This window comes from Neoarius graeffei, chromosome 20 (genome assembly GCF_027579695.1).
Source record: "Neoarius graeffei isolate fNeoGra1 chromosome 20, fNeoGra1.pri, whole genome shotgun sequence".
Classification (NCBI taxonomy): Eukaryota; Metazoa; Chordata; class Actinopteri; order Siluriformes; family Ariidae; genus Neoarius; species Neoarius graeffei.
In genome coordinates this window covers 23002276-23016934 of record NC_083588.1, presented here as the reverse complement: position 1 = coordinate 23016934, position 14659 = coordinate 23002276, and the positions used below count along the sequence as shown (strand labels likewise).

General features: G+C 44.3%; 1 protein-coding gene across 1 annotated transcript in view; it reads left to right on the top strand.

Annotated features, from left to right (window-relative positions):
- Window positions 1-14659, top strand: part of LOC132868491 (arf-GAP with dual PH domain-containing protein 1) — a 217609-nt gene that overhangs the window by 148863 nt on the left and 54087 nt on the right. The gene's annotated exons all lie outside the window — the stretch shown is intronic.

Sequence of the window (14659 nt, the reverse complement as noted above, 5' to 3'; positions counted from 1 at the left end):
AAAAGCAAAGAAAATCACATGGAAGCAACACCCTAGGCCTACTTTTATCCTAAACCTTAATTCTTCAGAGTTTCTTTTTAGCTTCTGGTGCAGATATTTGAGTTCTTTGGTGTAAAAATCCACCACCTTTGTTCATGCAGGAATAACTGGCATACATAGATTGTATTCCAAATACCTTCCTATTCTCTGTATATGTACACTACATAAGTCATAACATACAGTGGTGCTTGAAAGTTTGTGAACCCTTTTTAGAATTTTCTATATTTCTGCATAAATATGACCTAAAACATCATCAGATTTTCACACAAGTCCTAAAAGTAGATAAAGAGAACCTGGTTAAACAAATGAGACAAAAATATTATTCTTGGTCATTTATTTATTGAGCAAAATTATCCAATATTACATATGTAATGTGCAATTTTTCCGAGCCTCTCAATAAGGCAATTTTTCTATACTTTTTCACGGTAGATAATGCAAATAGCACTTTGTATTTAATCCTTCGTTTGTCTAATTTTTATTTCAGTTTTATTTGTTATCTGTTTGACATTTTCTTGCTACTGTAACACGTGAATTTCCCCGATGTGGGATGAATAAACTGAATCTAATCTATCTGTGAGTGGCAAAAGTATGTGAACCTCTAGGATTAGCAGTTAATTTGAAGGTGAAATTAGAGTCAGGTGTTTTCAATCAATGGGATGACAATCAGGTGTGAGTGGGCACCCTGTTTTTATTTAAAGAACAGGGATCTATAAAAGTCTGATCTTCACAACACATGTTTGTGGAAGTGTATCATGACATGAATAAAGGACTTCAGAAAAAGCATTGTTGATGCTTATCAGGCTGGAAAAGGTTACAAAACCATCTCTAAAGAGCTTGGACTCCACCAATTCACAGTCAGACAGATTGTGTACAAATGGAGGAAATTCAAGCCCATTGTTACCTTCCCCAGGAGTGGTCGACCAAAAAGATCACTTCAACAGCAAAACGTGTAATAGTTGGCAAGGTCACAAAGGACCCCAGGGTAACTTCTAAGCAACTGAAGGCCTCTCTCACATTGACTAATGTTAATGTTCACGAGTCCACAATCAGGAGAATACTGAACAATGGTGTGCATGGCAGGGTTGCAAGGAGAAAGCCACTGCTCTCCAAAAAGAACATTGCTGCTCATCTGCAGTTTGCTAAAGATCACATGAACAAGCCAGAAGGCTATTGTAAAAATGTTTTGTGGATGGATGAGACCAAAATGGAACTTTTTGGTTTAAATAAGAAGCATTATGTTTGGAGAAAGGAAAACACTGCTGTAGGTATCATGCCACCATCTTGGTCTAAGAACTACAACTCCCAGCCAACTTCCGCGTTGACTACGTCACGCCTGGGCGGGATCACTTACGTCACATCTTTCAGCATTCCAAGAAAAGGAGTTGGAACTCAGCCATCTTCGCTCTTTCGCATCGGACTCCAACCGAGACTGACCAGAAGAAGGGTACTCACCATCAGACGTCTGAACCGCGCGTTTCCTCCTCTGTCTAACTCTGATCAAGTTAGATTTCAGAAACACGTGATCATCAACTCAAGCGAGTTATTAAACCGGTTTTTGCAAGTATTATTTTCTTTTAAAGGCGTACGCAATGGCAAGTGAGAGCAATTTTATTTTTGCTTAGAAAAGTGGCTGCCCCCCCCTTTACTCTTCTTAAATCCGCGCGCGGCACTGCTGAAAAGACTTTCGTCATCATCCACGAAGATCTTCAAAGCAACCTCTCTCTCTTCCTCTCCAAGATCTACTTCTCTAGTGAGACGGTGCCTGCCATTTCCACGGAAGAGACTCTGCTTTCAGACAGAAGACTAGACTTTTGCAGTCAGGCTGGCACTGGGCAAAATAATATTATTCTAGTCAGTAATTAATTCACTAAGTGTGAAATTATATCCAGGAATAAGTGTGCACACTGTATTATTGTTGATTCTCTATTATTTGGTACTATTGATTTTAATTTGGTTAATCAATAAGTTCTTGCATGTTATCTCTCTCCTAACATTCTAATTTCATTTAACTCAGTCATATTGTGACCTCATTAAGATTTCAGAATGTTTTGCCTCTAAAAAGGGCCTTTGCATGCTTAGGAAGAGCCCCTCCTCCTCTCCCTTTGTTCTTATAGATAAATATCACATTGGCTCTACCTGGTATGACCACATTCCTGGGGGGGGGGGGGTCTTAGCTTCTCCCCCACAAACACGTGGAGTTAGCCACAGGAGCCAATCCTCCTCTTTATCAGTATTAGATAAATACCACAAGTCCTAAGTTTAATTCAACCTTGATAGTAATTCTCCTGTTTACATTTAAAGCCTTATAAACTACAGATGACTGTTTGAATGTATTTTAATAATTAATTTCTGGTTTTGACACACATACCGGTAGTTCGCTAGGCCTAGCTTTTCTTTGTCTAGTTAGCATATATAGCTAATCACTCGGCTACACACACACACACACACACACACACACACACACACATACACAGAGACCTACTCTGGTGGGGTTTACATTAGACTGTATCAGCGGATCATCAGATTAACGTTTTTAAAACGATTAGTGTGCACACAGCAACACCAATACACGATTCGCGTGCACACAGCAACACCAATACACGGATACGCTTGGCTCCGCAGGCATCCTGTGCTCCAAATCACTCCGCCCTGAACAGCGAGTGCCCTCTGGAGGGTGCGCACTCCGGCCCTGCGCAGCTCACAGAGCGCACGAGTGGAGCGCATGAGCTGTGATTCGGGACTGAGCCGCTGTGTGTGTGATCCCAGCGCATATCACTTACCACTTGCAAGTGAAAGGATGGCAAGCCTAAAGACAATCATAACTACACAATGGGCAGTATTTGCATCAGTATTTGCAGTATTTTCATACTTTTATACTCTTTAATGAAAGGTGATACAAGGCGGAAGTCCGCGCCGTTTTTCAGCAGTCGCGTCACATGACCAACGCCAGCGAATCAGGAAGGTGGATGTCACAGTGACGTTGTCCAATGACGACGCCAGCTAGAGCTCAGCACAACGTATCCGCGTATTCTCAATGTTTACACAGCACCGGATCAGACATGATCTGGATTGAATACGTGGACGCTGGCGGATTCCCGTTTCCCGGCGTTTCCAGGCGTTTTAATGTAAACGGACAGTGCATCCGCGAAGAAAATGAGACAGATACGGTCTAATGTAAACTTGGCCTCTGTTATAAAGATTTCATTCTGTTGCCATTCAATTATTAATTCTTATTTTTCCCTTTTTTTATTAATTTCCTTTTTTTATCTTTTTATAATAAACTCCATTATTATTGAAATTGTGTGGTGTCTATCTGCTGTTCCAAATACTTTCGAAGTCGCCCACATTGCAAAAGAACTCCTAAGGTGTATGAATAATTAGATGCAGTTTGGTAAGTGATAAATTTGAATTATCAAATTTTAAACGATTCTTCAATTGATTCTTTAAATGATTCACTAAATGATTCACTTGATTCACTAAATGATTCATTGAACGATTCACTAAATTATTCACTGACTCAATTCATTGAATGATTCACTTCACACGATTCAAATGAGACTGATTCTATGGTATGATTCAATTCAAATGAGTCAAATTAAACGATTCAATAGGATTGATTCATTTTAACTATTTACCTTCAAATTTAATGAGACTGATTTCATGTAATTATTAAAGATTGATCACTTATCCAGTCTTGAATACACAAAATCATTAATTACACCTACACTGCATTCCAGCATAAGAACTTTATCCTGTCTGTGAAATATGGTGGTGGTAGTATCATGGGTTTGGCCTGTTTTGCTGCATCTGGGCCAGAATGGCTTGCCCTCACTGATGGAACAATAATTCTGAATTATACCAGCGAATCCTAAAGGAAAATGTCAGGACATCTGTCCATGAATTGAATCTCAAGTGAAGGTGGGTCATTTATTTATTAAGACGACAACAACCCTAGGCACACAAGTCATTCTACCAAAGAATGGTTAAAGAAGAATAAAGTTCATGTTTTGGAATGTCCAAGTCAAAGTCTTGACCTTAATCCAATCAAAATTTTGTGGAAGGACCTGAAGTGAGCAGTTCATGTGCGGAAACCCACCAACATCCCAGAGTTGAAGCTGTTCTGTTTGGAGGAATGGGCTAAAATTCCTCCAAGCCGGTGTGCAGAACTGATCATCAGTTACCGGAAGCGTTTAGTTGCAGTTATTGCTGCACAAGGGGGTCACACCAGATACTGAAAGCAAAGGTTCACATACTTTTGCCACTCACAGATATGTAATATTGGACCATTTTCCTCAATAAATAAATGACCAAGTATAATAATTTTGTCTCATTTGTTTAACTGGGTTCTCTTTATCTACTTTTAGGACTTGTGTGAAAATCTGATGTTTTTAGGTCATATTTATGCAGAAATATAAAAAATTCTAAAGGGTTCACAAACTTTCAAGCACCACTGTAAGTGTGTTGTAGACTCTGTATAGTGCACTGTATATCCAATAGAACGTACAAGTGTCTGATGGAAAGAGTTAACTACTTGCTACTGTTGCTTCTGTAAAACACATAATTAATATTTTATGAAAAATAATGACACCCCCCACCCCAAGGTGTTTTTTTTTAGCTAAAATAAATGATTTTGGGTTTTTTTCTAAGAATAAATCCTGTTTTCTTTTTCATGGCTGAAAATTATACACCCTTCCAAACTCTTAAAAATAATGGAATAATCATTTGTGGTTCCACCTCTGTAACAACTATCGAGTATAACACTTTATTATACTGTAGGTGTGGATGATCTGCCATGGCACCCAAATACACACAGCACCTTATGCCAGGGATGTCCAGTCTTATCTGCAAAGGGCTGGTATCGCTACAGGTTTTTATACCAGCCAAGCAGGCCTCACCTACTAGTTGATTGTAGGCCAAGATCAACTCATTAAACTGGTGGAAAAAGGCATGGCTCCTGTTTGGCTGCCACAGGCCCTGGCAGATAAGACATAACAATGCTTGGGAAACTCATGCATTATGCAAATCAGTCAAGCAATATTACCTCCTTCTGGTGATGATATCCTTCATCCTGCAACGGAAGAGAGAGAAGAGCCACCTCAGTTTCAACTCCTCTCTACCTTCTGCCTTGTCCATCGAACCCATGCAGGTAGATTAGGTATGGGTGTCAGCAGAGGAACGACTGCGCCGGCGGAACACGGAGGCCTGCTTCTACTGCGGTCAGCAAGGACACATCTGCCAAGCCTGCCCGCTAAAAAGGACGAGCCCACCAGTGAATCAAGGGGCCCTGGTGGGCAATGCTTGGAACCAGTCCCCTGCTGACCGACTGTTGCTCCCCATTATCATCATGCACAACAATCGGCATCACCATCTTCAGGCGCTCGTCGACTCGGGGGCGGACAGAAACCTGATCTGCTCCGCCACCGCCAAGGATCTTGGAATCCCATTACTTGCCCTCGAGGTCCCTCTCACTGTTCTGACACTCAATGGTACTGGCTTGACCACCATCACTCACTTCACCACCCCGTTCACCCTAAGGATTTCAGGCAATCACTCCGAAACCATACAACTTCATGTCATGAAAAACCCTCACATTCCTGTTATTCTTGGACTACCCTGGTTGATGCAGCACAACCCCCACTTAAACTGGACTGATCACACCATCTTAGGCTGGAGTCCTTCCTGCCTGGCCTCCTGCCTGAACTCTGCCTCCCGCCAAACCACCACAGCCCTCAGCTAGTGAGTTTCCCAACCTCTCTCACATGCCTCCGGAATATCTGGACCTCAAGCCAGTTTTCACTAAAACCTGAGCAGTGTCCTTCCCTCCTCACAGGCCTTACGATTGCGGGATCGACCTCCTGCCCGGGACGGCGCCACCCAAGGGACGTCTCTACTCTCTCTCACCTGCCGAATGACAGACCATGGAGAAATACATCACGGAGTCACTGGCAGCTGGGATCATCCGCCCTTCCTCCTCTCCAGCAGGGGCGGGGTGGTTCTTCGTCAAAAAGAAGGACAAGTCACTCCGTCCCTGCATTGACTATCGAGGTCTCAACGCCATCACGGTCAAGAACTGCTACCCACTACCGCTCATGACTACAGCCTTCGAACTACCCAAGGGAGCTAAGGTGTTTACTAAACTGGACTTGCACAATGTCCAGGGGTCCATCTTGGGTCCCATGTTTTTCAGTCTGTACATGCTCCCACTTGGTGACATCATTAAAAAGCATAGCATTTCCTTTCACCTTTATGCAGATGACTCTCAATTGTATTTGCCCTTAAAATCTAGGGACTCCATCCAATCTCTCCTTGTCTGTCTTGAAGACGTCAGAAATTGGATGGCTAACAACTTCCTCCAGCTAAATGGTGACAAGACTGAAGCCATTATTTTTGGTCCCTCCAAGGCAAGATGCACTATAGGCAAGGCAAGGCAAGTTTATTTATATAGCACATTTCATACACAATGGCAGTTCAATGTGCTTTACAGAAGTAAAAACAAAACAGTAAACAATAGAGAATAAAATTACATAAAATAATTGTATTTTTATTCTAATATATAATATTAAAAGAATTAAACAATTAATTAAAATAATTAAAATAATTAAAAGAAAATAATAAGAATTAAACAATAGTAGAAATAAAATAATAAAATGAAGTAGTAGTTCAAATAGGAGGAGAAAAAGAAAAAAAGAAACCAGCAGAATAAAATAGAATAAAGTTAAAGTTAAAGTAAATTTGAAACATGCAAAAAATGTAAAGAAGACAATATTAATTATTTAACAGAAAGCATCTGGAAACAGCTTGGTCTTTAACCTAGATTTGAAGCTGACAACAGCAGGAGCATTTTTAATGTCCTCTGGCAGTTGGTTCCATAGCTGTACTGCATAGTAGCTAAAAGCTGCTTCACCATACTTTGTTTTAACAACTGGTTTTAATAGTAAATTTTTCTGTTGCGATCTGGTAGATCTGATTGGGTTAGGCCGCTGCAACATATCAGAGAGGTAATTGGGCCCTGTACCATTTAGAGATTTGTACACCAGCAGCAATGTTTTAAAGTCAATTCTGTAGCTTACTGGAAGCCAGTGAAGGGACCTTAGAATTGGAATAATGTGCTCTGTTCTTTTTGTTCGTGTGAGAACCCTAGCCGCTGCATTTTGAACCAGCTGAAGTCGTTTGATGGTCTTTTTTGGCAGGCCTGTGAAAAGGCCATTGCAGTAATCAACCCTACTAGAGATGAAGGCATGTATTAGTTTTTCCAGATCATTTTTTGACATAAGTCCTCTTAGTTTGGAAATGTTTTTTAGGTGATAAAATGCCATTTTAGTGATTGCTTTCATGTGACTGTCAAAGTTTAGCTCGCTGTCAGTGAAAACACCAAGATTTTTAACCATTTCTTTAGTTTTAATCCCTGTTGTGTCAAGAATAGTGGTAATCCTGAGTCTTTCATCTTTTTTTCCAAATAGAATTACTTCTGTTTTATCTGTGTTCAGCTGAAGAAAATTTTGTGACACCCAGCTGTTGATTTGATCGAAACACTGGTAGAGACATTCAAGGGGGGCATAATCATTAGGTGATAGAGCGAAATAAATTTGGGTGTCATCTGCATAGCAGTGATACAAAATTGAATTTTTATTGATAATTTGCCCAAGTGGGAGCATATAAAGGTTGAAAAGTAATGGTCCAAGAATCGACCCGTGGGGGACACTACAGGTCAAGGACATTGACGTTGAGGAACAATTTCCCATGGTAACAAAGAAGCTTCTATCTTTTAAGTATGAATTTAACCAATTTATAACTTTACCAGTCAATCCAACCCAGTGTTCAAGTCGATATAGCAGTATGTTGTGATCAACAGTATCAAAAGCTGCACTGAGGTCCAGTAATACCAGGACCGATGTTTTGCCTGCATCAGTATTAAGACGTATGTCATTTATAACTTTAATCAGCGCTGTTTCAGTGCTATGATTGGCACGAAATCCTGACTGAAAATTCTCAAAACGGCTGTTTGATATCAAGAAGGCAGTTAATTGATTGAAGACAATTTTTTCAAGGATTTTCCCGATGAATGGTAAATTTGATATTGGCCTGTAGTGAACGATTTAGGTCACCTCACTCCTCATGTCACACCCTCTGCCAGAAACCTGGGTATCTTCTTTGACTCCGATCTCTGTTTTGACAAACAGATTAGCACTGTGGTCAAAAATAGTTTTTACCAACTCAGAGTGATCTCCCGCCTCAAATCCTTCCTGTCTCATAACGACCTTGAAATAGTCATTCATGCTTTTATCACATCACGACTGGATTACTGCAATTCCCTTTATCTTGGCCTCCCTCAAACCTCACTTAGACGTTTACAGCTGGTCCAAAACGCAGCTGCATGTTTTTTAACTGGTACCAGGAGACGTGAGCACATTACTCCTATTCTGGCCTCCTTGCACTGGCTCCCAGTTTTTTTTAGAATACAATTTAAAGTCTTATTATTTGTTTTTAAAGCACTTAATGGGCTGGCCCCAGCCTACATCAATGATCTTTTACAGCCCCACTCAGTCCAAAGGTCCCTAAGATCCTCTAATGCAAGGCTTCTTTATGTACCTCGCTCGCGGCTGAAGCAGAGAGATGACAGAGCTTTCTCTGTTGCTGCCCCACGCCTCTGGAATCAGCTCCCACTGGACATCAGATCTGCCCCCTCCATCTCTGCCTTTAAATCTAGGCTAAAAACCCATTTCTACTCCTTGGCTTTTCCCTAACCATCAGCTTATTGTTATTGTTGTTATTATAGTTTTCTTTTTCTTTTTCTTTTTATTTGATCATTTGTCTTTTAATACTGACTCTGTACAGCACTTTGGTCAGTGCATGCTGTGTTTAAATGTGCTATACAAATTAAATTTACTTACTTACTTTACTTCATCACCTAGTTAGGATCAGGGAAGGGGAAGAGTGGAAGACGGCCTTCAACACCACCACAGGCCACTATGAGTACCTCGTAGTCCCTTTCGGCCTGACCAACGTGCCCGCAGTATTCCAGGCGCTAGTTAACAACGTCTTAAGGGACTTCCTTAACACCTTTGTCTTTGTATACCTGGATGACATCTTGATTTTCTCTCGCTCCCTGGAGGAACATCGGGGTCTCGTCCGGCAGGTCTTCCAACGCCTGCTAGAAAATAAACTGTTCGTTAAGGTGGAGAAAAGTGAGTTCCACCAAAGCTCTGTCTCGTTCCTGGGGTTCATCATCACTCCGCCGAAGATTTAAATGGACCCCCTCAAGCTGGAGGCAGTCGCGGACTGGCCCACCCCATCTCTCAAGGATCCTTCAAGGAGCCATCTTTCAAGGAGCTGTATCAATATGACAGGCTTCGACATGGCAATGCACAATGTAGCAGCGGGGTTGTGACTGAGCATCAGCTGTGGGTGGGCAAGGAGTCAGATAAAACCAGCAGATAACATGTGATGAGTTTCACCTGTATCTGATTACTGAAATTTTATTTATGTGTCTCTTCTGTTCTTGCAGAGAGAAGCCGGTAACTAGAGAGAGCGAGAGCTCAGCAATCCAGGTGTGTGTGTGTGTGTGTGTGTACGTAAATAAAATAGTCACTGAAAAGTGAAGTTAAATGAAAAAATAAAATGCACCTTGAGTTGTTAAGCCTGTTTCCCCATTTCCTCATTTCCCAACAGCTTCAGGAGTGTTACACATGCTAACTAGCTTATCTCTTAGCTCTACTAGCTAGCTAGCATCAAACAGTTTACAGTTTAAGTGGGAATGTTAGCAACTCATGAAAGTTTTACTTTTTACAAGGCTCTCTTTCAGGAATTATAAATGGTAGTAACTCATCAATAGATGTGTTTCACAGTTTATAGTAAGGCTCCATTTTGCCAGTTATAAATGGTAGTAATTCATTAATAAATGCTGATGTGTTTACACTTTACAATAAGGCTCCCTTTTGGCAGTTTGTTAGTCATCAATAGATCAAATTCACCTAATAAGAAAGGACCCTGAAAACTAATCATAATTCTTTTAGTGGTTAAATGGTTGTACATTGTTAACAAATATCTGGTGAAGCAGACTGTGTTAATCTTAAGGGACAAGATAAAGTAAGCTAAACAAGCTCTGAGATTTAACAGAATGGATATAGAAAATGTGCAGCATCGATAGATTAAATTTGTAACGAGCTTGCCAAGTAGTGAGCATGCATTGATGTATGAAAATTGTTATATCCTGCTTTATTATTTATGAATTATTTATATAATGTTTACAATGGGGCGGCATGGTGGTATAGTGGTTAGCGCTGTCGCCTCACAGCAAGAAGGTCTGGGTTTGAGCCCCGTGGCAGACGAGGGCCTTTCTGTGCGGAGTTTGCATGTTCTCCCCATGTCCACGTGGGTTTCCTCCGGGTGCTCCGGTTTCCCCCACAGTTCAAAGACATGCAGGTTAGGTTAACTGGTGACTCTAAATTGACCGTAGGTGTGAATGTGAGTGTGAATGGTTGTCTGTGTCTATGTGTCAGCCCTGTGATGACCTGACGACTTGTCCAGGGTGTACCCCGCCTTTTGCCTGTAGTCAGCTGGGATAGGCTCCAGCTTGCCTGTGACCCTGTAGAACAGGATAAAGCGGCTAGAGATGAGATGAGATGTTTACAATATAATTAACCTAATTATAAACCATTTCTAAATCCTTTATTAGGGTAGTCTTATTATAAAGTGGTGCCAATGCACCCTTTTATTCCTGTTTCAAGGATTTCTCCGAGGAGATGAGGTGAACTTTCGACCACTCTAGAGGGCTCATGGAGCTGCGGCAGGGGTCCCGGTCTACTTCGGACTACACAATTGAGTTCCGGACATTGGTGACATCGTGCGGTTGGAATGAGAATGCCAAGATCGACGCGTTCCTGCACAGCCTGTCTGACGCCATTAAGGACGAATTGGTATCGCAGGAACTGACGTCGAACCTCTCCAGCCTCATGGACCTCGCCAACTGCATCGATGCTGGGGTCCAGCAACGGAGGAGAGAGAAGAACCACCCCAGCTTCACCTCCTCTCCACCCCCCGCCGTGACCATCGAACCCATGCAGGTAGACCGGGGTTGGGTGTCAGCAGAGGAACGACAGCGCTGGCGGAGCACAGGGGCCTGTTTCTATTGCAGTCAGCAAGGACACATCTGCCAAGCTTGCCCGCTAAAGGGAACAAGACCACCAGTGAATCGAGGGGCCCTGGTGGGCAACACTTAGAACCAGCCCCCCGCTGATCGACCATTACTCTCTGTCATCATCATCTACGACAACCAGCATCACCATTTCCAGGCTCTTGTTGACTTGGGGCAGACAGGAACCTGATCTGCTCTGCCACTGCCAAGCGTCTGGGAATTCCGCTACTTGCCCTTGACATTCCTCTCACAGTCCTGACACTCAATGACACCGGCTTGACCACCATCACCCATCTTACTGTCCCGCTCATCCTGAGGATTTCCGGCAACCACTCTGAAACCATCCAACTCCACGTCATGAACAAACCCCCACGTACCCATCATCCTAGGATTACCCTGGTTAATGCAGCACAACCCCCACCTAAACTGGGCTGATAATACCGTCCTAGGCTGGAGCCATTCCTGCCTAGCTTCCTGCCTGAACTCCTCTCTGCCTCCCGCCAAACCACCACAGTGAGTTTCCTGACCTCTCTCACGTGCCTCTGGAATACCTGGACTTAAGACTTGTTTTCAGCAAGACCCAAGCAGTGTCCTTCCCTCCTCACAGACCCTATGACTGTGGAATCGACCTCCTGCCCGGGATGGCACCACCCAAAGGGTGACTCTACTCTCTTTCTCCCATTGAAAGGCAAACCATGGAGAAGTACATCTCTGAGTCTCTGGCAGCTGGGATCATTCGCCCTTCCTCCTCCCCAGCAGGGGCGGGATTTTTCTTCGTGGAAAAGGACAAGTCACTCTGCCCCTGCATTGACTATCGAGGTCTCAACGCCATCACCATCAAGAACCGTTATCCCCTACCGTTCATGTCTACAGCCTTTGAACTACTCCAGGGAGCCAAGTTATTCACCAAGTTGGAATTATGCAATGCCTACCATCTCGTCAGGATCAGGGAGGGGGACGAGTGGAAGACGGCCTTTAACACCACTACCGGCCACTACGAGTACCTTGTGGTCCTTTTCGGCCTGACCAACGTGCCCGCAGTCTTCCAGGCATTCGTCAACGACGTCCTAAGGGGCTTTCTTAACATCTTTATTTTCGTGTACCTGGATGACATCTTGATCTTCTCTTGCTCCCTGGAGGAACACTGGGGCCACGTCTGGCAGGTCCTCCAGCGCCTGCCAGAAAACAAGCTGTTTGTCAAGGCAGAAAAGAGTGAATTCCACCAGAGCGCTGTCTCGTTTCTAGGGTTCATCATCTCCCCGGCTAGGATCCAGATGGACCCCCTCAAGCTTGAGGCAGTCGCAGACTGGCCTACCCCATCCTTGCGATGAGAGCTCCAGCGTTTCCTGGGATTCGCTAATTTCTACAGGCACTTCATCCGCTACTTTAGCATGGTGGCCAGACCTCTCACTGCCTTGACCTTGATTAAGACCAAGTTCAAGTGGGGGAAGGAAGCAGAGAAAGCCTTCTCCATGCTCAAGCGCAAGTTCACCACAGCACCCATTCTCACCATACCCGATCCGACCAAACAGTTCATCATGGAGGTCGACGCTTTCAAGTCTGGGGTCAGAGCCATTCTCTCCCAGAGGGCCAGTGATAACAAGGTCCACCCCTGCTCCTTCTTCTCTCGCCGGCTGTCCCCTGCTGAACGTAATTACAACATCAGCGACAGAGAGTTGTTGGCCATCAGGCTAGCCTTGGAGGAGTGGAGGCACTGGCTCGAGGAGTCGGATCTCTCCTTCCTAGTCTGGACCGACCATAAGAACCTGGAGTACCTCAAGTCTGCCAAACGTCTCAATTCCTGTCAAGCCCGTTGGTCTCTCTTCTTCTCCCGGTTCAACTTCACGATCTCCTACCGCCCAGGCTCCAAGAACGGCAAACCCGACGCACTGTCCAGGATGTTCTCTTCCCACCAAGAGGAGTCCAAGCCACCTGAGACCATCCTTCCTCCACGCTGCCTGGTGGGAGCCGCCATTCTAGAGGTTGAGACACTTGTGCAGAAGGCCCTGGAGCTGGACCCCGGTGAAGGTAACTCAAGCAACATACCACCTAACCATCTGTTTGTTCCCTGTTCTGTGCAAGCCCAGGTGCTGCAGTGGCGTCGTGGCTCCAAGTTGGCTTGTCCACCCGGGAGCTGCTCAAACCCTGCGCTTGTCCAACAGCGCTTCTGGTGGCCATCCATCAAGGAAGATGTCCAGGAGTTTGTGGCAGTTTGTGACACATGTACCCGGAACAAGACAGCCAATCAACCCACTGTCGGCTTGCTAAGACCCCTCCCGATTCCTCATCAACCCTGATCTCACATTGCCCTGGACTTTGTCACAGGACTCCCCAACTCAGGTGGCAACACATGCATCTTCAGTTATTGACAGTTTCTCCAAGACAGTCCATTTCATTCCTCTGCCCAAGCTTCCCACAGCTAAAGAAACCGCTGAATTACTTATCCTCCATATTTTCTGCATACACGGACTCCCCACTGACATCGTCTCTGACCAGGGTCCTCAGTTCACTGCGCAGTTCTGAAGGGCCTTCTGCAAACTCATTGGGGCCTCCTGTAGTCTCTCCTCAGGGTTCCACCCTCAAACCAATGGCCAGGCGGAACGGGCGAACCAAGATTTGGAGGTGGTACTCAGATACATGGCGTCCAGGAATGCCGGTTCTTGGAGTAAGTACTTACCTTGGGTCGAGTACGCTCATAACACTCTTCCTTCATCTGCTACAGGTCTCTCTCCATTCCAGTGCTCACTAGGGAACCAACCACCACTGTTCCTCAGCCAGGAGGAGGAAGTCGCCGTACCCTCAGCCCAGATCTTCATACGCCACTGCAGGAGGACGTGGGCAATGGCCCAGAGAAGACTCATTCGCTCCGCCCTAGCGTCCAAGAGGCAGGCCGACAAACGCCGCTGTAAGGCGCCCACCTACTGGGTGGGGCAATGAGTCATGCTCTCCACACGCCACCTGCCACTCAGAACCGTCTCCTGCAAGCTGGCTCCCAGGTACCTAGGACCTTTCCTCATCAGCAAGGTAATCAATCCATGTTCCGTCAGACTGGCTTTACCACTCACCATGCAACGTGTTCACCCCACCTTTCACGTATCACAGCTTCAACCCCTGGTCTCCAGTCCTTTATCTAAAGTTTTTAAGCAAAGTCAACTTTGCCTTGTGTTTTTTTTCACACTCTAGTCCGCAACAGGGTTTTTAGACTGGTGGAACTCTTAGTCTGGGAGTAACAAATGGGGGATTGTCTGGGATTGTTCATCCATGAGGCAAATGTGTGTAAGTGGTGTTTATCTGGTGGCCTTTGTTTTGAGTAGTGGTTAGATAATTTGTGGTTATTGCTGCTTGTTTGGTTCTGTGTTATGACTGGGTAGTTACAACATAATTAGCCACTAGGCAGGTTTGAAGTCCTTGCCACTTTATTGTTTTACCTTTGTTATTTTGGTGGTATACCTGGGCATTGGTATATTTTCTGAGTGTGGCAGTAGG